General features: G+C 45.6%; 1 protein-coding gene across 1 annotated transcript in view; it reads left to right on the forward strand.

Moving 5' to 3' along the window:
• LOC126236361 (eukaryotic translation initiation factor 3 subunit D) overlaps positions 1 to 26,658 on the forward strand; it is a 69,408-nt gene that overhangs the window by 35,224 nt on the left and 7,526 nt on the right. The window lies entirely within an intron of this gene.

Genomic DNA, 26,658 nt, shown 5'->3' on the forward strand with positions numbered 1-26,658 from the left:
TATATCCCTACAGTAGGTAAAGTGAAATAAGTCAGTCAGAAGAATGGTCTACATAAATATTAATTTAACAATCGAAAATCCAGGATGTAATGTAACAATATTATGAAAAGGATAGTTGGTACTCACCATTTAGCGGAGATGCAGAGTCGCAGATAGCCACAACAAAGACTGTCACGAAATAAGCTTTCGGCCAACAATGTCTTTGTCAAAAATACACACTCACTCATTCAAACGCAACCCACACAAACGACAGCAGTAACTGGCAGCTGAAGCCACACTGCAAGCAGCAGCAGTGCATGATTGGAGAGGCACCTAGGTGGGGGTAAGGAGGTAGCTGAAGCGGGGAGGGAAGGGATAGCAAGGTGGGAGTGGAGGACTGTGGTGGTGGTGCTGGGGAGCAAGCAGGGACCAGGTGGAGAGAGGGTACGGCAGGTAGGTGCTTTTGGGATGTTAGATGGAGGGCAAGGAAGAGGTGGGGGCACCCGCATGGCACCTTGGACACCCTATCCACATTCCTCCAGAACCTAAAACACCTCCCCCATTGGCTTCACCTGCTTCTAGTCAACGCAACAAGCCACCTTCCTAGATGTTGACCTCCATCTCAGTGGTGGTTTCATCAGTACCTCTGCCCACATCAAACCTACTAACCACCAGTGATACCCCCCCCCCCCCCCCCTTTGACAACTGCCATCCATTCCATACCAAGAAGTCCCTCCCATACACCCTAGCCACACATGGTTGTCGCATCTGCAGTGACAAGCGGTCACTATCAAAATATTCGGGGCTCTTACTGAGGCCTTCACAGACTGTAGTTATCGCCCCACTGTGTACAAGAACAAAACTTCTGTGTCTTATCTTTCCAGTCTCCCCTCCTCCCAAAGTCTCACCATCCGGCCACAGAAGAGCATTCCCCTTGTAACTTAGTACCACCCAGGACCGGAACAACTGAATTACAGTCTCCGCCAGAGTTTCGGCTACCTCTCGCCGTGCACTGAAATGAGGAAATGTCGTGCCCACTATCCTTCCCATATCTCCCGCAGTGGTATTCTGCTGCCTACTGAGCCTACACAATATACTCGTCCATCCCTACACAAGCCCTGCTCCCAACCCCTTACGTCATGGCTCATATCCCTGTAATAGACCTAGACACAAGACCTGTCCCATACATCCTCCTGTCACCACCTATTCCAGTCCAGTCGCTAACATCACCTATCCCGTTAAAGGCAGGGCTACCTGTGAAACCAGTTCTTGTGATCTACAAGCTAAGCTGCAAACACAGTGCTGCATTCTGTGTGGGTATGACAACCAACAAGCTGTCTGTCCACATGAATGGGCACCAACAAACAGGACCACCCTGTTGCTGAGCACACACCCCCAACATGACATTCTATATTTCAATGACTATTCCACAACCTGTGCCATATGGATCCTCCCCCCACCAACACCAGCTTTTCTGAATTGCACAGGTGGGAAATCTCTTTGCAATATATCCTATGTTCCCGTAACCCTCCTAGCCTCAGCCTTAGTTAGTTGTACTCACTCATCATCTCTTTCTCTGTTCCTATTCCAGCACTACACAGCTTTCTATTCCACCAACATACCCAGTCTTTATACTTCTCTCCTTTCCCACTACCCTCCCTCCCCCCCTCCCACCTCTCCCCTGCCCACCATCTAGCCTCCAAACTACATCTAACTGTCCTACCCCCTCTCGCCCCCTCATCCCTGCATGCTCCCCAGCAGCACTTCACCATCTGCTGTGCTATCCCTCCCCCCTCCCTGCCCCATCCTCCTCCTTACCCTCACTCAGTGTGGCTTCAGCTGCCAGTTATTACAGTCGTATGTGCGCGCGCGCGTCTCTTCAGGTATGTGCGTATGTGTGCACCTCTCTGTCAGTAATCTATTTTTGATGAAGGTCTTGTTGGCCGAAAGCTTATTTCGTTAGTCATTTTGTTGTGCTTATATGCAACTCAGCATCTCCGCTATATGGTGATTAGCAACTATTCTTTTCATAATACTGATAAATATTTAATTTAACCTCATACAATCTTAATTGAAAATGCAATATAAAAATTGTACACAGTGTTAAAATTGTCATGCAGCTGCAGTTGTATGGATTTCTGTGTGTGTAAACACTGTTCTCTCTTATGTGTTGTCTATGTGCCATAAATCAATATGATATAGGTGAGTGGTGGCTTTTTCCTTCTTTTCTGTAATTGTGTAGTACAGTCTGCATGTAATGTTTGTTGGCACTTACTGGTGCCACAGCAGCCATCAGTGTTGTAGACTGTGCCATCATAGATCCCATTTTCCTCACTCCCATTCATAGTGTTTGGATTTTATCATGTTCATCACTTCCATTATTGCAGTGAATCCACTTTGAGATAAAACTGTGAGGTCAAAGCATACATTGTCCTTTGGGTCCTTTCTCTCGCCCCCTCCCCCACTATACATCACACTGTACTGGGTGACTAGCATCCCTGGGAGAAAGAATGTGGGACGAAGTGTGACTTGACTATAAGGGTTAGTACAAATGTGAGAGTTTCTTGCTATCAGACTGTTTGGTACTTTTTGATAGTACTCGTGGATTGTTTACAGTGAGGGAGACTTTTCGCCTATAGTTATTCTAACTTGCAAGTATTTTCTGTAACTATCTGAGAGTCTTGAGAGAGCAGATGTCAGAAGCATGTACATACAGTGGAATGAGTGTCTGTGAGAGCTGGGAGATCACTTTACATTTGATTTTTGTCACATTTCTATGTATGGAGGAAGAGGTTGTGATGGAAGACCACTTTCAGTGTCTGTATTGGGTATGAGAGTGGATTAGGTGGTAGAATGCTTTTGGAGCATTCTATTGTCCCATTATAGAGCTTGTGATGGAATATCCACAACAATTTAAAAATTTAATAAGAGATGGAAGAAATGCTCCTTATAATTTGCCCCAAAATTGCCAAGTGATGAACTCATTGGTGTTAGACTCCTTATTCTAGCATCAGGTACATTTAGTCACTTTAATATTTTGTAAAGTAACAATTACAATGGAGCAATGTTACATCACATTCCCCCTTGATACCTTTTCTTGTTCAAATGCCAATTAGGGCAGATTTTGGGTAAATGAAGCATTTCTATATATATATATATACTCCTGGAAATGGAAAAAAGAACACATTGACACCGGTGTGTCAGACCCACCATACTTGCTCCGGACACTGCGAGAGGGCTGTACAAGCAATGATCACACGCACGGCACAGCGGACACACCAGGAACCGCGGTGTTGGCCGTCGAATGGCGCTAGCTGCGCAGCATTTGTGCACCGCCGCCGTCAGTGTCAGCCAGTTTGCCGTGGCATACGGAGCTCCATCGCAGTCTTTAACACTGGTAGCATGCCGCGACAGCGTGGACGTGAACCGTATGTGCAGTTGACGGACTTTGAGCGAGGGCGTATAGTGGGCATGCGGGAGGCCGGGTGGACGTACCACCGAATTGCTCAACACGTGGGGCGTGAGGTATCCACAGTACATCGATGTTGTCACCAGTGGTCGGCGGAAGGTGCACGTGCCCGTCGACCTGGGACCGGACCGCAGCGACGCACGGATGCACGCCAAGACCGTAGGATCCTACGCAGTGCCGTAGGGGACCGCACCGCCACTTCCCAGCAACCCCCCAGGGGATCCACAACTCTTTTGTGGATACGTGCGTAGCGAGCACAGGACCCCGAGCTGATGTGGCCTTCCTTCCTTTCCGGGCTGCATACCTTCCCTTTCCGTATCCTTCCCCATCCCCCATCTTCGCCACCCCCCCCCCCCCTTCACCTCTGGCTCTTTCTTCCCCTTTCTCTGGGGTTATGGTTTGTGCCTACGTCCGGAGACGGACGCTTGTACATGTACTACATTCTTCGCCTTCCTTCCTTGCTTGTAAGTCTTCATCCTTCCTTTGTCCTTCTCTTTTCCTTACCTCTTCTCTCTACCTTCTCCGCTGCGGCGTTTGAGACCTCTCTTCTTTCCTTTCCCTTTCTCTTTCTTCCTCCCTGTGCGTGTCTGAAGGCCAACCCACGCACTTCCAGGCGTAGCCGGTGACGGGGTAACGCGTAATTCCCCGCCCCGGGTAGACAGGTAGGACACGTACGTACCCCCTGGTAACGGCCAGGCCCAGGGAGGGGTGATTACCCGAGCTGATACCTTCCGAAAGTTCCGATTGGTCCCTCCGTCCGTTTGTCGGGAGGTGTGACCTGAGGTGTGAACAATCACCTAAGGCGGGAGTGCCCTCAGAGAGGGCCCCCACAAGGGAGGAGCGCGCCATCGGAGACGCCGGTAATCATGGGGGATTCTTCCGCAATGGTTTCCTCACCTTCCACTATGTCTGCTCACAAACGTAAGTTCACTGAGTCTCAACCACAGTCAGTTCTTCCATCGTTGCCACAGTTCCTTGTTGTTTCTCGGTCTGACGAAGGTCACGACTTCTCCACGGTCAACCCTTTCATTATTCAGAAAGGTGTCGACGCAGTTGCAGGTCCTGTAAAGTCTTGTTCCAGATTACGGAATGGCACCCTGTTGTTAGAAACAATCAGTGCCCTCCAGGCACAAAAATTGCTGCGTACGTCACTACTACACACCTTTCCTGTCCGGGTGGAACCGCACCGTACCTTAAATTCCTCGCGTGGAGTCGTTTATACACGCTCCCTCGATGGACTGTCTGACGAAGAAATTCAGCACTACCTGTCTGACCAGGGCGTAACGGCTGTTCATAGGGTTATGAAAAGGGTTGACACGAACATCATTCCAACCCGCACTGTCTTCTTGACATTTGACAAAGTTCAACTACCATCGAAAATCAAAGCCGGCTATGAGATAATTTCCGTTCGCCCTTACGTCCCGAACCCTATGCGTTGCTATCGGTGCCAGCGGTTCAATCACACCAGCCAGTCCTGTTCCAATCCGGCCAAATGTGTTACGTGTGGCAGGGATGCCCATGAGGGTGCTTGTCCACCTCCATCCCCTCGCTGCATCAACTGTATGGGTGACCACGCCGCTTCCTCTCGAGATTGCCCCGTTTTTAAGGACGAAAAACTCATCCAGGAAATTAGGGTGAAGGAAAAGGTGTCGACCTTTGCTGCTCGAAAATTATTCGCCAGTCGACAGCCCACCGTGCCTCAGAAAGGAAACTACAGCACTGTCCTTGCTTCTCCTCGGCCAACAAAGGAGGCGGCCACGCAGACTTGCGACCTCACCTTTAGTGCCACGGTCGTCAGATCGGCCAGCGCAAAGATCGCCCGTTCAACCTCACCACTTTCGCCTGCCCACTCTCTGGCTCACCCTTCGTCGAGTTCTGCTAAATCTCGAGCCCAAAAGTCAGACACCAAGACTTCGAAAAAAGAGCATACTCGTGAAGAGTTTTTACGTACGGCAACTTCCCAACCATTGGTTCCTCCTTCCTCTAAACATCATACTTCTAAGAAGGCTACAAAGAAACCCAGTTCCTCTCCTTCTCCGCCAAGGCGTGTCCCATCTACAGTACCACCTGGCGGAAGTCGCCCTCGGCCGTCTTCTGTGTCGCTGAGGCGCACTGCTGGCGGCCGATCAACCGGCCGGTCGCTGGTGGCAGGAGCTGCTCCTGACCAACCTATGGATCAGGATCTTCTGCCTTCGGCTGAATGCCATTCCATGCTGTCGGTCGCAAGCTCCGAGCTGTCGTTGAGTTGTCAGCGACCTTGGTCACATTCCTCCATTTTCTGTTCACCCTATGTCCATTATCCACTGGAATATCCGCGGTATTCGAGCCAATCGGGATGAATTGATGATCCTCTTCCAATCCTACTCGCCGGTCATCTTCTGTCTTCAGGAAACAAAGCTGCGTCCCCGTGACCGCTTTGTTCTCCCTCATTTTCAGTCCGTCCGATATGATCTCCCCTCTGTTGAAGGCACTCCAGCACATGGAGGACTCATGATTCTTCTCCATGAAACTGTCCATTATCACCCAATCCATTTAAACACTTCCTTCCAAGCTGTCGCCGTCCGTCTTTCCCTTTCCGGATACACGTTCTCTCTTTGTACTGTATACATTCCATCGTCCACACCAATGGCACGAGCTGATCTCCTTCATCTTCTTGGTCAGCTTCCTCCCCCATATTTGCTGGTTGGGGACTTCAATGCCCACCACCCGCTTTGGGGATCTCCACATCCTTGTCCACGTGGCTCACTATTGCTAGACGTCTTCCACCAAGCAGATCTAGTTTGCCTCAACACTGGGGTCCCTACGTTTTTGTCTGCATCCACGGCAAATTTATCTCATTTGGACCTTGCGGTCGGTACTGTTCCACTAGCTCGGCGCTTCGAATGGTTCGCCCTTGATGATACACACTCCAGTGACCACTTTCCATGTGTCCTTAGACTGCAGCCTCAACGGCCATATATGCGCCCGCGACGCTGGAAGTTTGCTCAAGCCGATTGGACACTTTTTTCGTCTCTAGCGACATTCGATGACCGTCACTTTCCCAGCGTCGACGATGAGGTCACACATATTACCGACGTTATTCTTACAGCTGCGGAACATTCAATACCACGCACCTCCGAATTGCCCCGGCGCCCCCCAGTTCCTTGGTGGAACAAGGCATGCCGTGATGCACTACGTGAGCGGCGACGTGCTCTCCGCGTTTTCCGCCACCATCCTACTTTGGCCAACTGTATCCGCTATAAGCAGCTACGAGCGCGATGCCGTCGTGTCATCCGCGATAGCAAGAAGGCAAGCTGGAAATTCTTTATTAGCTCATTTAACACCTTCACTCCCTCCTCGGAAGTTTGGAGTCGGCTTCGACGGTTCTCAGGCGCGCCTAGTTTCTCCCCGGTCTCTGGGCTCACTGTCGCGCATGACACATTAGTGGACCCCGTCGCAATTTCTAACTCGTTGGGTCAGCACTTTGCCGAGATTTCGAGCTCTTCAAATTACCCGCCAGCGTTTCTCCCGAAGAAACGTGCAGCGGAAGTGCGACCTCTTGCTTTCTCCTCTCAAAATCGCGAAAGCTACAATACTGTTTTCTCCTTGCGGGAACTCCAACATGCACTCTCTTCTTCTCGCTCCTCCGCCCCAGGACCAGATGGTATCCACGTCCAAATGTTGCTGCATTTATCAACCCATAGTCTGCGTTACCTCCTTCGCCTTTATAATCGAATTTGGACCGACAGTACTTTTCCCAGACGATGGCGGGAAGCTATCGTCGTTCCTGTTCCGAAACCTGGAAAGGACAAACATCTCCCCTCTAGCTATCGCCCCATTTCTCTCACGAGTAGTGTCTGTAAGGTTTTGGAGCGTATGGTGAATTACCGTTTAGCGTGGTGGCTGGAATCCCGCAGGCTTTTAACACCTGCCCAATGCGGATTCCGAAAGCATCGTTCTGCAGTTGACCATCTTGTTGCTCTCTCCACTTATATCATGAACAATTTTCTCCGGAAACGCCGAACAGTAGCAATATTTTTTGATCTGGAGCGAGCATACGATATCTGTTGGAGGACAGGCATCCTCCGCACACTGTTCTCTTGGGGCTTTCGAGGCCGGCTGCCCCTTTTTCTTCGCGAATTTATGGCAGAGCGCACATTTAGGGTGCGGGTGAACACTACTCTCTCCCGCACTTTCTCCCAAGAAAACGGGGTACCCCAGGGCTCCGTGCTGAGTGTTGTACTGTTTGCCATCGCTATAAATCCAATTATGGATTGTCTCCTTCCCGATGTCTCGGGCTCCCTCTTTGTGGATGATTTTGCGATCTACTACAGCTCTCAACGGACCAGCCTTCTTGAACGACGTCTTCAAGGATGTCTCGATCGCCTCCACTCTTGGAGCATCGAAACAGGCTTCCGTTTCTCTCCCAGTAAGACCGTTTGTGTTCATTTTTGACGACGTAAGGAGTTTCTTCCGCCCTCCTTACATCTAGGACCTGTCAACCTTCCGTTTTCAGACGTCGCTAAATTCTTGGGTCTTATGTTTGACAGAAAACTGTGCTGGTCCTCCCACGTTTCCTATCTTTCGGCTCGCTGTCTGCGATCGCTTAACACCCTCCGTGTCCTGAATGGTACCTCCTGGGGAGCGGACCGAGTGATCCTTCTCCGCCTCTATCGCGCCTTAGTGCGCTCGAAATTGGATTATGGAAGCATAGTCTACTCCTCTGCTCGGCCGTCTATTCTTCGGCGTCTCGACTCTATCCACCACCGTGGATTACGTTTAGTGTCTGGAGCTTTTTACACTAGCCCTGTGGAAAGCCTTTATGCTGAGACTGCTGAACCTCCGTTGTCCAATCGGCGAGCGGTCCTTCTAAGTCGTTATGATAGCCATCTGTCTTCCATGCCTGCTAATCCAGCCCATGCCCTTTTTTTCGACGCCTCATTTGATGTAGGGTATGCTGGCCGCTCCTCCTCCCTACTACCCCCGGGAGTCCGCTTCCGTCAACTGCTCCATTCTCTTTCCTTCCGCTTTCCTAAAACCTTCTTGACAACTTGGGGTACAGCACCGCCTTGTCTCCGTCCCCGGATCTGCCTGCTCCGTGACCTTTGTCGATTTCCCAAGGATGGTACCCCTACACTTGTTTATCGTCGGGCATTTGCTGCTCTATGTGCACAAATGACGGACGCCACATTTATTTACACCGACGGCTCGAAAACATCGTTAGGTGTAGGTAGTGCCTATATTGTTGGCGACACCCCAACTGAATTTCGGCTTCCCGACCAGTGTTCGGTGTATACTGCGGAGCTTTACGCTGTTCTCCAGGCTGTCCACTACATCCGCCGCCATTGGCGGATACAGTACGTTATCTGCTCGGATTCTCTCAGCGCTCTCCTCAGTCTCCAAGCTCTTTACCCTGTGCACCCTCTGGTCCACCGGATTCAGGACTGTCTGCGCTTGCTCCATCTGGGGGGCATCTCGGTGGCGTTCCTCTGGCTCCCGGGACACGCTGGTATCTGTGGGAATGAGGCGGCCGATATAGCGGCCAAGGCTGCAGTCTCTCTTCCTCGGCCAGCTATTCAGTCGCTTCCCTTCACCGATATACGGAGCGGTTTATGTCGCAAAGTTGCTCATTTATGGCATGCGCATTGGTCAACACTTCCCAATAATAAATTGCGGGAAGTGAAAGCTCTTCCTTGCGCTTGGACTTCTTCCTCCCGAACGCGTCGTCGGGAGGAGGTAATTTTAACTCGACTCCGGATAGGGCACTGTCTTTTTAGCCATCGACATCTTTTAAGCGGCGATCCTCCCCCACTCTGTCCCCACTGCTCTCAGCTGTGGACGGTAAGACACCTTTTAATTGAATGCCCCTATTTTAATCCGTTACGCTCCCGTCTACAGCTATCGCCTGATCTATCGTCGATTTTAGCAGATGACACGCGCTCAGCCGACCGCGTTCTCCAGTTTATTAGTGCTAGTGAAATGACATCAGTCATTTGAAGCTTTTTTTGGGGACAACCACCCCCTTTCTGTAGTGGATTTTTAAGCCTTCCTTCTGCTTTTAGTTTCTCCAATTTTATGACTTTGTTCCCATTGCTGCTGATTTTCAGTTTCGGTTTTTTTTTTACTGTTTCCTAAGTCACAGGCTGGGCGCTAATGACCATAGCAGTTTTGCGCCCTAAAACCAAACAAAAAAAAAACTTCCCAGCAAATTAGGGACACTGTTGCTCCTGGGGTATCGGCGAGGACCATTCGCAACCGTCTCCATGAAGCTGGGCTACGGTCCTGCACACCGTTAGGCCGTCTTCCGCTCACGCCCCAACATCGTGCAGCCCGCCTCCAGTGGTGTCGCGACAGGCGTGAATGGAGGGACGAATGGAGACGTGTCGTCTTCAGCGATGAGAGTCGCTTCTGCCTTGGTGCCAATAATGGTCGTATGCGTGTTTGGCGCCGTGCAGGTGAGAGCCACAATCAGGACTGCATACGACCGAGGCACACAGGGCCAACACCCGGCATCATGGTGTGGGGAGCGATCTCCTACACTGGCCGTACACCACTAGTGATCGTCGAGGGGACACTGAATAGTGCACGGTACATCCAAACCGTCATCGAACCCATCGTTCTACCATTCCTAGACCGGCAAGGGAACTTGCTGTTCCAACAGGACAATGCACGTCCGCATGTATCCCGTGCCACCCAACGTGCTCTAGAAGGTGTAAGTCAACTACCCTGGCCAGCAAGATCTCCGGATCTGTCCCCCATTGAGCATGTTTGGGACTGGATGAAGCGTCGTCTCACGCGGTCTGCACGTCCAGCACGAACGCTGGTCCAACTGAGGCGCCAGGTGGAAATGGCATGGCAAGCCGTTCCACAGGACTACATCCAGCATCTCTACGATCGTCTCCATGGGAGAATAGCAGCCTGCATTGCTGCGAAAAGTGGATATACACTGTACTAGTGCCGACATTGTGCATGCTCTGTTGCCTGTGTCTATGTGCCTGTGGTTCTGTCAGTGTGATCATGTGATGTATCAGACCCCAGGAATGTGTCAATAAAGTTTCCCCTTCCTGGGACAATGAATTCACGGTGTTCTTATTTCAATTTCCAGGAGTGTATTTTGTTCAAAGTTTCTGTGTGTATTGACTTGAGGAATCACTTGTAAATTCCTGAAGGTCTGTCGTTAAATATCCAATATGATGATGTAATCAATATATACTATGCCAAAAAAATTATTGATTCAGCTGTATTTCTTGAAGTTAAATGGCAGTTTTGTGCATTCCAAAACGATTAATTGCAAATATAACTTTGTTTCACTGTTTTACATGTTGCAAAACTTTGTTGCCTGATTTCTTTAATTGTGGACAAATTTATTTTGCGGGAATGCAAAAAACTGTAGTCGTTTAGGCACACAAACATAGTTACTCATTTCAGTGCTGTAGTCTCCTTACCTCTTCCTTCCCCTCTCCTTACCTCTTCCTCCCCTCTCCTTACCCTACCATAGTGCTTCCTGTCCCGCCAAGTCTCCAGCATGTGTAGCCAGTCCGTGTGGCGGGGCTGCTATGTATCCATGTGGCTGAGCCCCCTGAAAACACAGGGGTTATCCTACTGATACCTGAGCTGTTGTCTCCCCATGATAGGCTAGGAGTAGTTGCTTGTCATTCAAGGGTATAACTCCTGGCAGTGGCCACTGTGCCAGACAGCCCTTGCTGTGGCTGGGTGGCGCCCGTGGGGAGAACCTCTGATCAGAGTGGGTGGTGTCAGGGTGGATGCTTTGTATGTGAAACATACCAAGCTCCAAATAACTGGCTGTTCTTCTGTGGTCATCTCTTGGGTTGGTAATGGATCATTTAATGCTGCTTCTTTTGACTCTGTGACAGTCCTTCTCCCAACCAAGGCTAACCAGTTTGGGGTGAAACATTTCCCTGCTACCTAGTCTGTACTAGGACAGATGGGGACATGTTCGCTGCCACAAAGCCATTATTCTGCCACCCAGTTGGCAGCCCTTCATGCTCGTGATTATCTTCGGGAAGTCTCGGTGTCCATTGCATCTCACCATTCTTTGAATATGGGTCAGGGAGTCAGCTTTCATAGGGATCTCATTCTTTAAACTGATGAGGAACTCCAGGCCAATTTGGAACATTTTGGTCAGCATGTTCAGAAAGCCTGTAAGGACAATCGCACTGATACCTCTGCATTTATTCTGGCATTCGATAGAGATAACCTCCCAGAGGAGGACAAGGTATGTGTTATCAGTGTGACGTGAAGCAATATGTCCTGTCACCCATGAGATGTTTTTGCAAGCACCGAAAGTACCTCGTGGGTGGCAGGACGTACGGCCTCACATCACACATCTTCCCAATATTTAGCAGACACTGTGGTGAACGTGGACACAGACTCCATGAGGGGAGCCCCTCTATTATGCCACCCACATGTGTTGTAATGATTGTCACTCTACACTCTCACCAGATCACTTAGGTTATAAGAAAGAAAAGAAGTCCCTTTATCGTTTATCCTATACTGAGGTTCATCAGAAATACTACAGACTTCATCCTGTGTTGATGACTTCTAACTTTGCCTCTGTTATGTCCTTTCCCCTCCTCCCTCCTCCTTACTGCATTCCCGACTCCCTCTCCCACTACCCTGTGGTTCTGAGGCCGTCCCCTCTTTGTGCTTCTCCCCCTCCCTGGCCAGAGAAATGTATCTTTTCTTCAGTGGCCATTAGTGATGAGGCTCTCTCACGGGGTCCCTTCTCCTGGTCTCTCTCCAGATGGAGGCCTACTGCAGTCACTTGGCCGCGAGACCCGTAGTCGTTGCGCCCCAAGTTTGCCCGCTTTCATTCCATCCTGGATCTTGCAGAAGCCTGCTCTCCATCTGAGACCTGCCCCTGTTGACCTAGGAAAGAGATGAAGCAACATAAGTCCCAGGCCAAGGCCTCCCCAGAGGTAAAATCTCCCTCTTGCAGCCTGTGACCTCTTATTTATGGATGTCACTCTGTAAATGCAATGTGTAACACTGTCACTTCCCAGACTTGCAGTCATTTATTTGCTTTTACTTGGCAGCTTGTATCATTCTCCAGGAATCTCATTTTGCTGATTCTCACTCACTGACCCTTCATTGGTTCCATGCTTCATGTTGGAAGTGAGTTGGCCCTTAGAGGGCTTCCAGTGGCATTTGCATGTTGATCCATATGGATGTTCTTAGTACATTTATCCCCCTTTGTACCCCCATGTCTAACAAACTTCATGCAATCAAGGATACTACAATCTCATAGCTTGCTTCCATTTGCCTCTCCTGGTGGGAATCTAAGTTTCCTGGTATCTTTTCAACCCTACTAAGTTGATTCTGCAGTGAGCAAAGTCTCCCCCCCCCCTCCCCCACCTTTTGTAGTTGCAGGACACCTACTCACAGTGATTCAGGTTTTGCTGCACTGCCCCCACTAGTGGCCCTTCGCACTAAAAACACCCTCACACCTTCCAGTTTCCCAGGTGTTAGTGGATGACCATTACATGGTTATGTCTATCCTTGATTATTTTCACAAAACGCGTGTGTCCTCCCAGATTTAAGTCCTTGGATCTCCCTTTGTTATGGAGTCCTTGGACTTACCTCTACACCTGCTGGCCTCTTCCCCTTTTTTCTCTACATTTTGTATGCTCGTTTGCACCATTTTGTTTCCAGCATAGTCCATACAATTCAGCCAGGCTAGGAAAAAATATTACCTTCAAAGTCTCGGATGTTATTGAATTTAGCATATGTTAAAATGAAGGACTAAGTAAGGAACACATTGTTTTCTCCTAAAAAAAATTCTGCTCAGAGATAGAGCCCTCCAAAGATACCACTACACATACCATTTTGAAGATGCGAATTTTGAAAAAAAAAATTTAAAATTATCTCTTGATACTTTGTTCTTTCTTTATTTGAAAGATAATTGCTTTTCGATTACAATGACATCCTCCATCATTTTGGCTTATCTGTCAGTTCGTCCCCCCGATAGAGTTCTGAACTTTTTTATAATTTATGAAAAAATCTTTTTTTTTTCAAAAATGCCAATCCATAATTTTTTCTGTTGATTAGTACCATATAGTTCTGCATTCCCTGAAAAGGAGAGCTTCCTTGCTCATGTTGAACAGGTTTTATAAAAAATTGAAATTTTTGCCATACATAAAACTTGTTTTATTACCACATTATCACAGAACAGTCTCATAGAAATCAAAACCTAGCCTTATCTAACATAATTTTAGTTTTAAAAACAAAGATGATGTGACTTACCGAACGAAAGTGCTGGCAGGTCGATAGACACACAAACATACACACACAATTCAAGCTTTCGCAACAAACGGTTGCTTCATCAGGAAAGAGGGAAGGGGAGGGAAAGACGAAAGGATGTGGGTTGTAAGGGAGAGGGTAAGGAGTCATTCCAATCCCGGGAGTGGAAAGACTTACCTTAGGGGGAAAAAAGTACAGGTATACACTCGCACGCACACACACATCCATCCGCACATACACAGACACAAGCCTCTGTACTTCTGCCTCGACTGACATCTCTGCCCAAACTCTTTGTCTTTACAAATGTCTGCTTGTGTCTGTGTATGTGCGGATGGATGTGTGTGTGCGTGCGAGTGTATACCTGTACTTTTTTCCCCCTAAGGTAAGTCTTTCCACTCCCGGGATTGGAATGACTCCTTACCCTCTCCCTTACAACCCACATCCTTTCGTCTTTCCCTCTCCTTCCCTCTTTCCTGATGAAGCAACCGTTTGTTGCAAAAGCTTGAATTTTGTGTGTATGTTTGTGTTTGTTTGTGTGTGTATCGACCTGCCAGCACTTTCGTTCGGTAAGTCACATCATCTTTGTTTTTAGATATATTTTTCCCACGTGGAATGTTTCCCTCTATTATATTCATAATTTTAGTTTTGAAAGATGAGTAAGACTTTCTTTTTTAAGCATTCTAAATGGTTCCAAAATGAATGTGAAAGATCCAAAGACTTAAAGCTTTCAATGTATACAACTTCTGTGCACTCTGTTTGGACCATTCTTCTTTTTTCTGCTCGCAGAATTCTTTGATTTTTCTCTTTGAACAAAAGAATGACGGCTGTGAATATGTAAGATTTCATGACTCTCGTAAAATCCTCAGCATTCAGAATCGCAGCTGTATCTGGTCTGGAAAGATTGTTTTGTAGCTTTGTGCTTCAGCAGGCCACCTAAGCCATCACAAGACCCCTTCCCGTGACCAGTAGCACTGTATACCCAGTTAGTTGGCACCAACGGAAATGGTGATCATCTTCTCAGCCCCTGTTTTCAGTTGAAGAATTTTGTGCATTGCTAGCAAAGCATGTGCTGAGTAATGTCCTGTGTTATCACATATAACTGCAGCACTTGTGGTCTTGTTTTGAAAATGTCACTCCTGTAAAAATTGAAACTGGTCATTACTCCAATTATACCCTTGTACTTCTTGTTGGAGAATTACAGACCAGTTCTCAGCAAAATTGCAGTGAAGCACTAAACATAGTTCTTCAGCTTGTACACACCCTTTAACTTCTGCAATGTGTTGTTGTTGCAATTTCTTCAGATGCTGATGTATCACTGCTTTCACTGACCATTTACAAAGTTTATCAATGAAACTGTCGAAGGCAACAGTTTTCTTAATTAGTTTATTCTCCTCCCATGTTGCATATGTAATTTCTGCATAGTTATCTGCTACGTCCTCCAGGCCAAGTGTCTGTAAAGACAGTCCTCCCTTTCCAAGGCAGTCACCACATTCTTGAAACAAACAAGTCTCTTGCTTTATCACAGACTACTAATGACTTCACATGGCCAACCAAGGTGTTATGTGCTCCAGTAAGTTCTTCCAAGTTACCACACCAACTTCATGCAGTACACACGTAAACAAACATCTCTAGGTGGGTGTGGAACTACCCACTTAGTCATAGTGCGTAATATTTTGATCTTCCAATATGTGAAGTTGTATAGTTGCTCTTATAAATTGCAAAAGGTTCTTTAATACTGCATGTCATGTATCTCTTCACTTTCACAACTTGTTGACTTTCAACTGTTACAGTTGTAATGTCTTTTTTGTTGGCACATGGGTGAGAACAGTCCCATTTACCTTCCAGATAAAATGACGGCACTATTTGAACTTGAGCTGCTTCTACAGGATGACCATAATAGGGATCTGGTCTTTCAAAGGCCCTTTTTTTCCCTTGATTTGTCTACCATGTACTTTGATACTGGTGAAACGTGGTTCAAAATAGTTTTCTTTGAAAATGTCTCTGGAATAATAGTTAAAACTTGAACTTTTTCACTGTATGATGCACAGTATTCAGCAGCTGAATTGATATTTGTGAAACATTCCTGGTGAGAGGTGCAAGAGTGCTTTGGTTCATTTTCTTCTGAAGGTGGAATTTCTACTTTGAAGAGTGTGGTCAGCTGTGCTGTAGTGTATTCATGCATAGCTTTAGTAATTTCTCTGAGCTTTCTTGATGCATAGAACTTATGACATGACTTCACTGACCATTCAGAGGACTAACATCTACCTCTGTAGTTGACTGATTCAGGGTATTTAATTCTTCCTCTATTTATGCAAAATCTGCACCGTGCAAGGCTTCACCTTGTTCAGATACTATCATTGTTGTTGTTCTGTCGAAACATTTAGAACACAGTCGTCACTGGGAACGTCGTCACTTAGAAACGGTCTTCAAATGCGATCACTTATTCCCGACCTGAAAAGTCTTTTTTGTTTGTCTTGTATATCACTCTTTTATGAATATGCAAATAGTCAGCACACTTCACTCTCCTGTGGCCCCAGTCAGAAAACATTTCAAACAGTCCTTTTCACAGAACACACTGCAACTGTGTCAACTGGCGAATTCCTCACGAACACACAGAACTCACTGGACGGTCTGATTTCTTAGAAGCCTTTTCAGTAAACAAATTAGTATTGAACAACTGTAATACAGAAACTTGCAATGAATAACCACGACAAAGAAACTGAAAAGAAACTAAAACAGGATCAGAAATATCTGCAACAGTGAAAGTGAAAAGTAACTGCAACAAAGACAATAGAAATAAACATTGTAACAAAGAAATTAGTAAGAAACAACTTCCGTGAAGACATACATTACCCAAAAAATATAAAAAAATGATTTTTTAAAATAAAACCGGTCCAACTTAAAAGTGGAAGCTCTCCTTTACAGAGAATGTAGTACTACTTGATACTGATGAACAGGAAAAATTTCTCGTTTCTGGACTGGCAGTTTTGAAAACAAATTTTTCTGTAAATAATAATAGAATTCAAAACACGACAGTAAAAGAACTTCGACAGATATGTCCAAACAGAGAATACCATTGTAATCATAAAGCAATTATCTTTCAAATAAAAAATCTCTAACAAAGTATCTAGAACTGTTACAGAGATACAACATTTTAAAAAAATTCCGAAATTCGCATCTTCAAAATGGTGTTCGCAGTGTCGTCTTTGTAGGCCTGTATCGTGGGGCAGGAATTTTTTTTGGAGAAAACAAAAAATGTTTTTTTCTTACTCCTGAATTTTAACATGTGCTACATTCAATAACATCAGAGACTATGAAGGTAACCCCCTGCCTGAAGTGATACGGATTATGCCTTCCCCTTTCCTGGTGTCTTCTTCCCTTATTGTTGCCTCGTTGTCGTGATGGCATGACGTGGTGTGGGGACCTGGAAGGGTCAGTGGCAGGGCTGGTGCTCCAAACATGCCTAGAATTTCTGGCGTGCCTGTTCTTTCCTCTTCCTTCTACCCCAACATTCCTTGTACTCTTTTGTTTGCCTGTTTTCCCTTCCCCTTGATTGGACTGTGATGTTTGTGTTCCTCCCTCGGTTTCTGCCAACTTAATCATGGGACGAATGACCTCGCTGTTTGGTCCTCCCCACAATCAACCAACCAACCAACCAACTGTCCTCATATAAACTAATTAAATGCATATTTTCATCCTGAGTTCACTCCCCAGCAGTTTTCTTCATTATTTTTTTGCCAACACATCACTGATATTCATTTCACTTCGTGTATCAATTGCGGCAGTAGTCACAGCTGTTCTTAGTGCTGCTACATGTTATAGAGTGATCAGTTGCAGTGTGTGTCTGGTGTCATGGAAAACACACTCATCTCTGATTCATATTAACGTAGGACAGTCTCGTAGGTGACTGTTTCATTAAAGTCTGGGTTCATACTCATCCTCTTGCACTGTTCCCTAGTTGCTGTTGATGTGTATACGCATGCTGCTTGCTCAGTGAATAAAGCATTTTAGAGTATTTTTCATATAACATGGCGTGCTCATTACGTGCTATCATTTGTAAAAGCCTCACTTCAATATCTTCAATCGTTTAATAGATGTAACGATTGTTATGAAAACATGATTTGCGATGCACAAGGACACGAGTGGCATGTTGCACGCAACCATCCTTTGGATATAAAACCCAGTAACTTGTGAATGGAGAGATGTCGTTCTGCTCACAGTTTTAAATAAAATTTCAATATTGTGTCTATGTGTCATTCTCTGCAATGAATGAGCTGAAATAAACTGTACACAGTTTTCACAATACATTTTTACCTCTGTGAAGAAATCTTCAAAATTTTACACAATGTTTTACTTATAAGGGAAACTCCCCATCAGCCCCCCCCCCCCCCCCCCCAATCAGATTTAGTGTTTAGTGGTAAGATGGCCCTGTGGATAGTCTTTCAAAAAGTGAATACAGATAAGCATGAAAATTGGAAGAACGTGTACTGAACTGTGAAAAATGCAAACTAGAAACAGTGAACGGTCCAAGAACAATAAAGAGCAGCCCAAAACAGCAACGGTGTCATGAGGAAATGGTAAAGTTGTTGAACTGCAAAGAGGGAGAGCCATGTTCGTAACTCGCTCATGCCTTTTTCTCCCCATGACGTTATGAGATGTTTGCTCTCGTTCTGTAGTCTTGGCAGTTATCATACTATACATTGGTTATAGAATATGAGTCATGGGGTAAAAGTATGTTACTGTGACAAGTAAATGTGATGAATAGTGAGAGCAGGCAAGATACCACATAGACATCTCACAGAAATGAAAATAAATGGATGTGAACTTTTGTGGTTGTTACCCAAAGAAATTTGAGTCATGACTTCCAAAATAGAATCCAACTCTGAAATGTTAAAAACATATGTTTTGATAGAGTGCAGTGAAACTGTGTGAATGTGAAACTGTTGCGTTCATTTGTTGCAGCTTACATGAAACTATTATGTTTTCATCATTTCCTTGGGAGTGTTCATTCACTTTCATACGAACACCTATATCAGGCAAGGAGGCAAAACTCTCACTCACTACCAGTCATATAAAGTAGGTGCGTCGGTAAGAGATTCCTATTGTATGACACATGTACTGTCACTAATGCTGTGTATCATAAACCAGCTTTTTTTCCTGGTGATTCGGTTGACTCATTGCCTTGTCACAAATGTTTGCAGTTCCCATTTGAAAGTTGCTGCCTTTAGGCTGCTAATAGAGTAGTTGTGAGAATTAACCATCATTATACGGGATCTATATGCCCCGGGAAATCTGGGAAAAACCCACGAACTTTTTCATCTGGGAGAAAACTGGAAAAAAACCTAGGAATTATTTGGAATACCGGAAATTTTTCGTGTTTTAATTTTCAGTTAAATTTTTGTAATTTTGACTGGTAAGAATTAATAGCCTAACAAAGAATATTACTGCACCTTGCCACTGCAAAATAATACTTCAGCAATAAAACATAAACGAGAAAAAAATACAAAAACAAAACTTTAATTGCAAAGTAAATGCACCATTTACAGCAACAAAACACCATGCACACACAAGCATCTGCCAACAGCAAAATGTGTTGAAGACCTTAGGACAAAGACTGTACAATACTTCATAACAGCAAACTGCTTCCAATGAGTGTGACGTCACAACTGTTTACATCAGGTTCATTTGAGCAGTTGCTCCCTGCCACCGTTGCATAAGCAGCTGCCAGCAGCAAGTCGTATACTCTTAGCTCACTTATTTGTTACATAGCTTAATTCTTAATTTCTTTGCGTGTTTTTGGGTACTTGCATTGTTTAATTCATAAATTTCGGGCGTATTATAGTATTTGAGGGTTGTAGCATCGCGTTTTAGTACCTGAATAGTATAAAATCGCGTAGTCTCCTTCTGCTGCCAAGAAGTGTCAGCAGTGCGCAAGTAGCAGCATTAGTGCATTTACTAGGCAATCTGGTATTTTAATAACTGTTTAAATTTTGTGTCGAATTGTTTGTGCTCTCTGTAGATTAGTTCAGACGTTCTTTGCACAACAGTATTTAGCATGGATAGGGACTGCGACTGCTGTGTTCGGATGCAGACTGAGTTGGCATCCCTTCGCTCCCAGCTTCGGGCAGTGTTGGCTTCAGTCACACAGCTTGAGGCTGTTGCCAATGGGCGTCACTGTGGGGGTCCGGACGGGGATTTGTTGGGGACGGCCAACTCGTCCCATGCATCCCCCGATCGGACTACGGCTGTGGCTGCCCGGGATACTGCCTGCATTGAGGCTGACCCCTCACCCGTGGTAGAGTGGGAGGTCATCTCGAGGTGTGGCAGGGGCGAAAGACATTCCGGAAGGCTGAACGGAAGGGCTCTCCAGTTTGTCTGACGAACCGGTTTCAGGCTCTGTCTCCGGCTGATACTGATCTTTGGCCGGATATGGCTGCTTGTTCTGTTCCAGAGGTTGCCCCTCAGTCTGCAAGATCCGGGCGGTCACAGAGGGTGGGCTTACTGGTAGTTGGGAGCTCCAACGTCTGGCGCGTAATGGGGCCCCTTAGGGATATGGCTGCAAGGCAGGGGAAGAAAACCAATGTGCATTCAGTGTGCATACCGGAGGGAGTCATTCCAGATGTGGAAAGGGTCGTTCCGTATGCCATGAAGGGTACAGGGTGCACCCATCTGCAGGTGGTCGCTCATGTCGGCACCAATGATGTGTGTCGCTATGGATCGGAGGAAATCCTCTCTGGCTTCCGGCGGCTATCTGATTTGGTGAAGACTGCCAGTCTCGCTAGCGGGATGAAAGCAGAGCTCACCATCTGCAGCATCGTCGACAGGACTGACTGCGGACCTTTGGTACAGAGCGGAGTGGAGGGTCTGAATCAGAGGCTGAGACGGTTCTGCGACCATGTGGGCTGCAGATTCCTCGACTTGCGCCATAGAGTGGTGGGGTTTCGGGTTCCGCTGGATAGGTCAGGAGTCCACTACACGCAACAAGCGGCTACACGGGTAGCAAGGGTTGTGTGGCGTGGGCTGGGTGGTTTTTTAGGTTAGATGGCCTTAGGCAAGTACAGAAAGGGCAACAGCCTCAACGGGTGCGGGGCAAAGTCAGGACATGCGGGGACCAAGCAGCAATCTGTATTGTAATTGTCAACTGTCGAAGCTGCATTGGTAAAGTACCGGAACTTAAAGCGCTGATAGAAAGCACCGAAGCTGAAATCGTTATAGGTACAGAAAGCTGGCTGAAGCCAGAGATAAATTATGCCGAAATTTTTACAAAGGTACAGACGGTGTTTAGAAGGGATAGATTGCATGCAACCGGTGGTGGAGTGTTCGTCGCTGTTAGTAGTAGTTTATCCTGTAGTGAAGTAGAAGTGGATAGTTCCTGTGAATTATTATGGGTGGAGGTTACACGCAACAACCGAGCTAGGTTAATAATTGGCTCCTTTTACCGACCTCCCGACTCAGCAGCATTAGTGGCAGAACAACTGAGAGAAAATTTGGAATACATTTCACATAAATTTTCTCAGCATATTATAGTCTTAGGTGGAGATTTCAATTTACCAGATATAGACTGGGACACTCAGATGTTTAGGACGGGTGGTAGGGACAGAGCATCGAGTGACATTATACTGAGTACACTATCCGAAAATTACCTCGAGCAATTAAATAGAGAACCGACTTATGGAGATAACATCTTGGACCTATTGATAACAAATAGACCCGAACTTTTCGACTCTGTAAGTGCAGAACAGGGAATCAGTGACATAAGGCCATTGCAGCATCCCTGAATATGGAAGTACATAGGAATACAAAAAAAGGGAGCAAGGTTTATCTGTTTAACAAGAGTAATGTTGTTGTTGTTGTTGTTGTTGTTGTTGTGGTCTTCAGTCCTGAGACTGGTTTGATGCAGCTCTCCATGCTACTCTATCCTGTGCAAGCTTCATCTCCCAGTACCTACTGCAACCTACATCCTTCTGAATCTGCTTAGTGTATTGATCTCTTGGTCTCCCTCTACGATTTTTACCCTCCACGCTGCCCTCCAATGCTAAATTTGTGATCCCTTGATGCCTCAAAACATGTCCTACCAACCGATCCCTTCTTCTAGTCAAGTTGTGCCACAAACATCTCTTCTCCCCAATCCTATTCAATACCTCCTCATTAGTTACGTGATCTACCCACCTTATCTTCAGCATTCTTCTGTAGCACCACATTTTGAAAGCTTCTATTCTCTTCTTGTCCATACTAGTTATCATCCATGGCTACACTCCATACAAATACTTTCAGAAACGACTTCCTGGCACTTAAATCTATACTCGATGTTAACAAATTTCTCTTCTTCAGAAACGATTTCCTTGCCATTGCCATTCTACATTTTATATCCTCTCTACTTCGACCATCATCAGTTATTTTGCTTCCTAAATAGCAAAACTCCTTTACTACTTTAAGTGTCTCATTTCCTAATCTAATTACCTCAGCATCACCCGATGTAATTTGACTACATTCCATTATCCTCGTTTTGCTTTTGTTGGTGTTAATCTTATATCCTCCTTTCAAGACACTGCCCATTCCGTTCAACTGCTCTTCCAAGTCCTTTGCTGTCTCTGACAGAATTACAATGTCATCGGCGAACCTCAACGTTTTTATTTCTTCTCCATGGATTTTAATACCTACTCCGAAATTTTCTTTTGTTTCCTTTACTGCTTGCTCAATATACAGATTGAATAACATCGGGGAGAGGCTACAACCCTGTCTCACTCCCTTCCCAACCACTGCTTCCCTTTCATGCCCCTTCACCCTTACAACTGCCATCTGGTTTCTGTACAAATTGTAAATAGCCTTTCGTTCCCTGTATTTTACCCCTGCCACCTTCAGAATTTGAAAGAGAGTATTCCAGTTAACATTGTCAAAAGCTTTCTCTAAGTCTACAAATGCTAGAAACGTAGGTTTGCCTTTTCTTCTAAGATAAGTCATAAGGTTAGTATTGCCTCACGTGTTCCAACATTTCTACGGAATCCAAATTGATCTTCCCCAAGGTCCGCTTCTATCAGTTTTTCCATTCGTCTGTAAAGAATTCGCATTCGTATTTTGCAGCTGTGACTTATTAAACTGATAGTTCGGTAATTTTCACATCTGTCAACACCTGCTTTCTTTGGTATTGGAATTATTATATTCTTCTTGAGGTCTGTGGGTATTTCGCCTGTCTCATACATCTTGCTCACCAGATGGTAGAGTTTTGTCAGGACTGGCTCTCCCAAGGCCGTCAGTAGTTCTAATGGACTGTTGTCTACTCCTGGGGCCTTGTTTCGGCTCAGGACTTTCAGTGCTCTGTCAAACTCTTCACGCAGTATTGTATCTCCCATTTCATCTTCATCTACATCCTCTTCCATTTCCATAATACTGTCCGCAAGTACATCGCCCTTGTATAAACCCTCTATATACTCCTTCCACCTTTCTGCCTTCCCTTCTTTGCTTAGAACTGGGTTGCCATCTGAGCTCTTGATACTCATACAAGTGGTTCTCTTCTCTCCAAAGGTCTCTTTAATTTTCCTGTAGGCAGTATCTATCTTACCCCTAGTGAGACAAGCCTCTACATCCTTACATTTGTCCTCTAGCCATCCCTGCTTAGCCATTTTGCACTTTCTGTCGATCTCATTTTTGAGACATTTGTATTCCCTTTTGCCTGCTTCATTTACTGCATTTTTATATTTTCTCCTTTCATCAATTAAATTCAATATTTCTTCTGTTACCCAAGGATTTCTATTAGCCCTCGTCTTTTTACCTACTTGATCCTCTGCTGGCCACACTACTTCATCCCTCAGAGCTACCCATTCTTCTTCTACTGTATTTCTTTCCCCCATTCCTGTCAATTGTTCCCTTATGCTCTCCCTGAAACTCTCTACAACCTCTGGTTCTTTCAGTTTATCCAGGTCCCATCTCCTTAAATTCCCACCTTTTTGCAGTTTCTTCAGTTTCAATCTGCAGTTCATAACCAATAGATTGTGGTCAGAATCCACATCTGCCCCTGGAAATGTCTTACAATTTAAAATCTGGTTCTAAATCTCTGTCTTACCATTATATAATCTATCTGATACCTATTAGTATCTCCAGGATTCTTCCAGGTATACAACCTTCTTTTATGATCCTTGAACCAAGTGTTAGCTATGATTAAGTTATGCCCTGTGCAAAATTCTACAAGGCGGCTTCCTCTTTCATTTCTTCCCCCCCAATCCATATTCACCTACTATGTTTCCTTCTCTCCCTTTTCCTACTGACGAATTCCAGTCACCCATGACTATTAAATTTTAGTCTCCCTTCACTACCTGAATAATTTCTTTCATCTCGTCATACATTTCATCAATTTCTTCATCATATTTTATTCATTATTAAACCTACTCCTGCATTACCCCTATTTGATTTTGTATTTATAACCCTGTAATCACCTGACCAAAAGTCTTGTTCCTCCTGCCACCGAACTTCACTAATTCCCACTATTAGTAACTTTAACCTATCCATTTCCCTTTTTAAATTTTCTAACCTACCTGCCCCATTAAGGGATCTGACATTCCATGCTCCGATTGCTCCGATCCATAGGATGCCAGTTTTCTTTCTCCTGATAACAATGTCCTCCTGAGTAGTCCCCGCCCGGAGATCCAAATGGGGGACTATTTTACCTCCGGAATATTTTACCCAAGAGGACGCCATCATCATTTAATCATACAGTAAAGCTGCATGTCCTCGGGAAAAATTACGGCTCTAGTTTCCCCTTGCTTTCCCCTTGCTTTCAGCCGTTCGCAGTACCAGCACAGCAAGGCTGTTTTGGTTAATGTTACAAGGCCAGATCAGTCAATCATCCAGACTGTTGCCCCTGCAACTACTGAAAAGGCTGCTGCCCCTCTTCAGGAACCACATGTTTGTCTGGCCTCTCAACAGATACCCCTCCGTTGTGGTTGCACCTACGGTACGGCCATCTGTATCGCTGAGGCACGCAAGCCTCCCCACCAACGGCAAGGTCCATGGTTCGTGGGGGAAGAACAAGAGTAATAGGAGGCAGATTTCAGACTACCTAACAGATCAAAATGAAAATTTCTGTTCTGACACTGACACTGTTGAGTGTTTATGGAATAAGTTCAAGGCAGTCGTAAAATGCGTTTCAGTCAGGTATGTGCTGAGTAAAATTGTGAGGGACGGGATAAACCCATTGTGGTTCAACAACAAAGTTAGGAAACTACTGCGAAAGCAAAGAGAGCTTCACTGCAAATTTAAACGCAGCCAAAACCTCTCAGACAAACAGCAGGTAAACGATGTCAAAGTTAGCGTAAGGAGGGCTATGCGTGAAGCGTTCAGTGAACTTGAAAGTAAAATTCTATGTACCGACTTGACAGAAAATCCTAGGAAGTTCTGGTCTTACGTTAAATCAGTAAGTGGTGCGAAACAGCATATCCAGACACTCTGGGTTGATAATGGCATTGAAACAGAGGATGATACATGTAAAGCTGTAATACTAAACACCTTTTTCCAAAGCTGTTTCACAGAGGAAGACCGCACTGCAGTTTCTTCTCTAAATCCTAGCACAAACGAAAAAATTGCTGACATCGAAATAAGTGTCCAAGGAATAGAAAAGCAACTGGAATCACTCAACAGAGGAAAGTCCACTGGACCTGACGGGATACCAATTCGATTCTACACAGAGTACACGAAAGAACTTGCCCCCATTCTAACAGCCGTGTACCGCAAGTCTCTAGAGGAATGAAAGGTTTCAAATGATTGGAAAAGAGCACAGGTAGTCCCAGTTTTCAAGAAGGGTTGTCAAGCAGATGCACAAAACTATAGGCCTATATCTCTGACATCGATCTGATGTAGAATTTTAGAACATTTTTTTGCTCGCATATCATGTCATTTCTGGAAACCCAGTATCTACTCTGTAGGAATCAACATGGATTCTGGAAACAGCGATTGTGTGAGACCCAACTCGCTTTATTTGTTCATGCGACCCAGAAAAAATTAGATACAGGCTCCCAGGTAGATGCCATTTTCCTTGACTTCCGGAAGGCGTTCGATACAGTTCTGCATTGTCACCTGATAAACAAAGTAAGAGCCTACGGAATATCAGACCAGCTGTGTGGCTGGATTGAAGAGTTTTTAGCAAACAGAACACAGCATGTTGTTCTCAATGGAGAGATGTCTACAGATGTTAAAGTAACCTCAGGTGTGCCACAGGGGAGTGTTATGGGACCATTGCTTTTCACAATATATATAAATTACCTAGTAGATACTGTAGGAAGCTCCATGCGGCTTTTCGCGGATGGTGCTGTAGTATACAGAGAAGTTGCAGCATTAGAAAACTGCAGCGAAATGCAAGATGATCTGCAGCGGATAGGCACTTGGTGCAGGGAGTGGCAACTGACCCTTAACATAGACAAATGTAATGTATTGCGAATACATAGAAAGAAGGATCCTTTATTGTATGATTATATGATAGCGGAACAAACACTGGTAGCAGTTACTTCTGTAAAATATCTGGGAGTATGCATGTGGAACAATTTGAAGTGGAATGATCATATAAAATTGTTGGTAAGTCAGGTGCCAGGTTGACATTCATTGGGAGAGTCCTTAGGAAATGTAGTCCATCAACAAAGGAGATGGCTTACAAAACGCTAGTTTGGCCTATACTTGATTATTGCTCATCAGTGTGGGATCCGTACCAGGTCGGGTTGACAGAGGAGATAGAGAAGATCCAAAGAAGAGCGGCGCCATTCGTCACAGGGTTATTTGGTAAGTGTGATAGCATTACGGAGGTGTTTAGAAAACTCAAGTGGCAGACTCTTCAAGAAAGGCGCTCTGCATCGCGGTGTAGCTTTCTGTCCAGGTTTCAAGAGGGTGCGTTTCTGGATGAGGTATCGGATATATTGCTTCCCCCTACTTATACCTCTGAGGAGATCACGAATGTAAAATTAGAGAGATTCGAACGCACAGGGAGGCTT

This window comes from Schistocerca nitens, chromosome 2 (genome assembly GCF_023898315.1).
Source record: "Schistocerca nitens isolate TAMUIC-IGC-003100 chromosome 2, iqSchNite1.1, whole genome shotgun sequence".
Taxonomy (NCBI): domain Eukaryota; kingdom Metazoa; phylum Arthropoda; class Insecta; order Orthoptera; family Acrididae; genus Schistocerca; species Schistocerca nitens.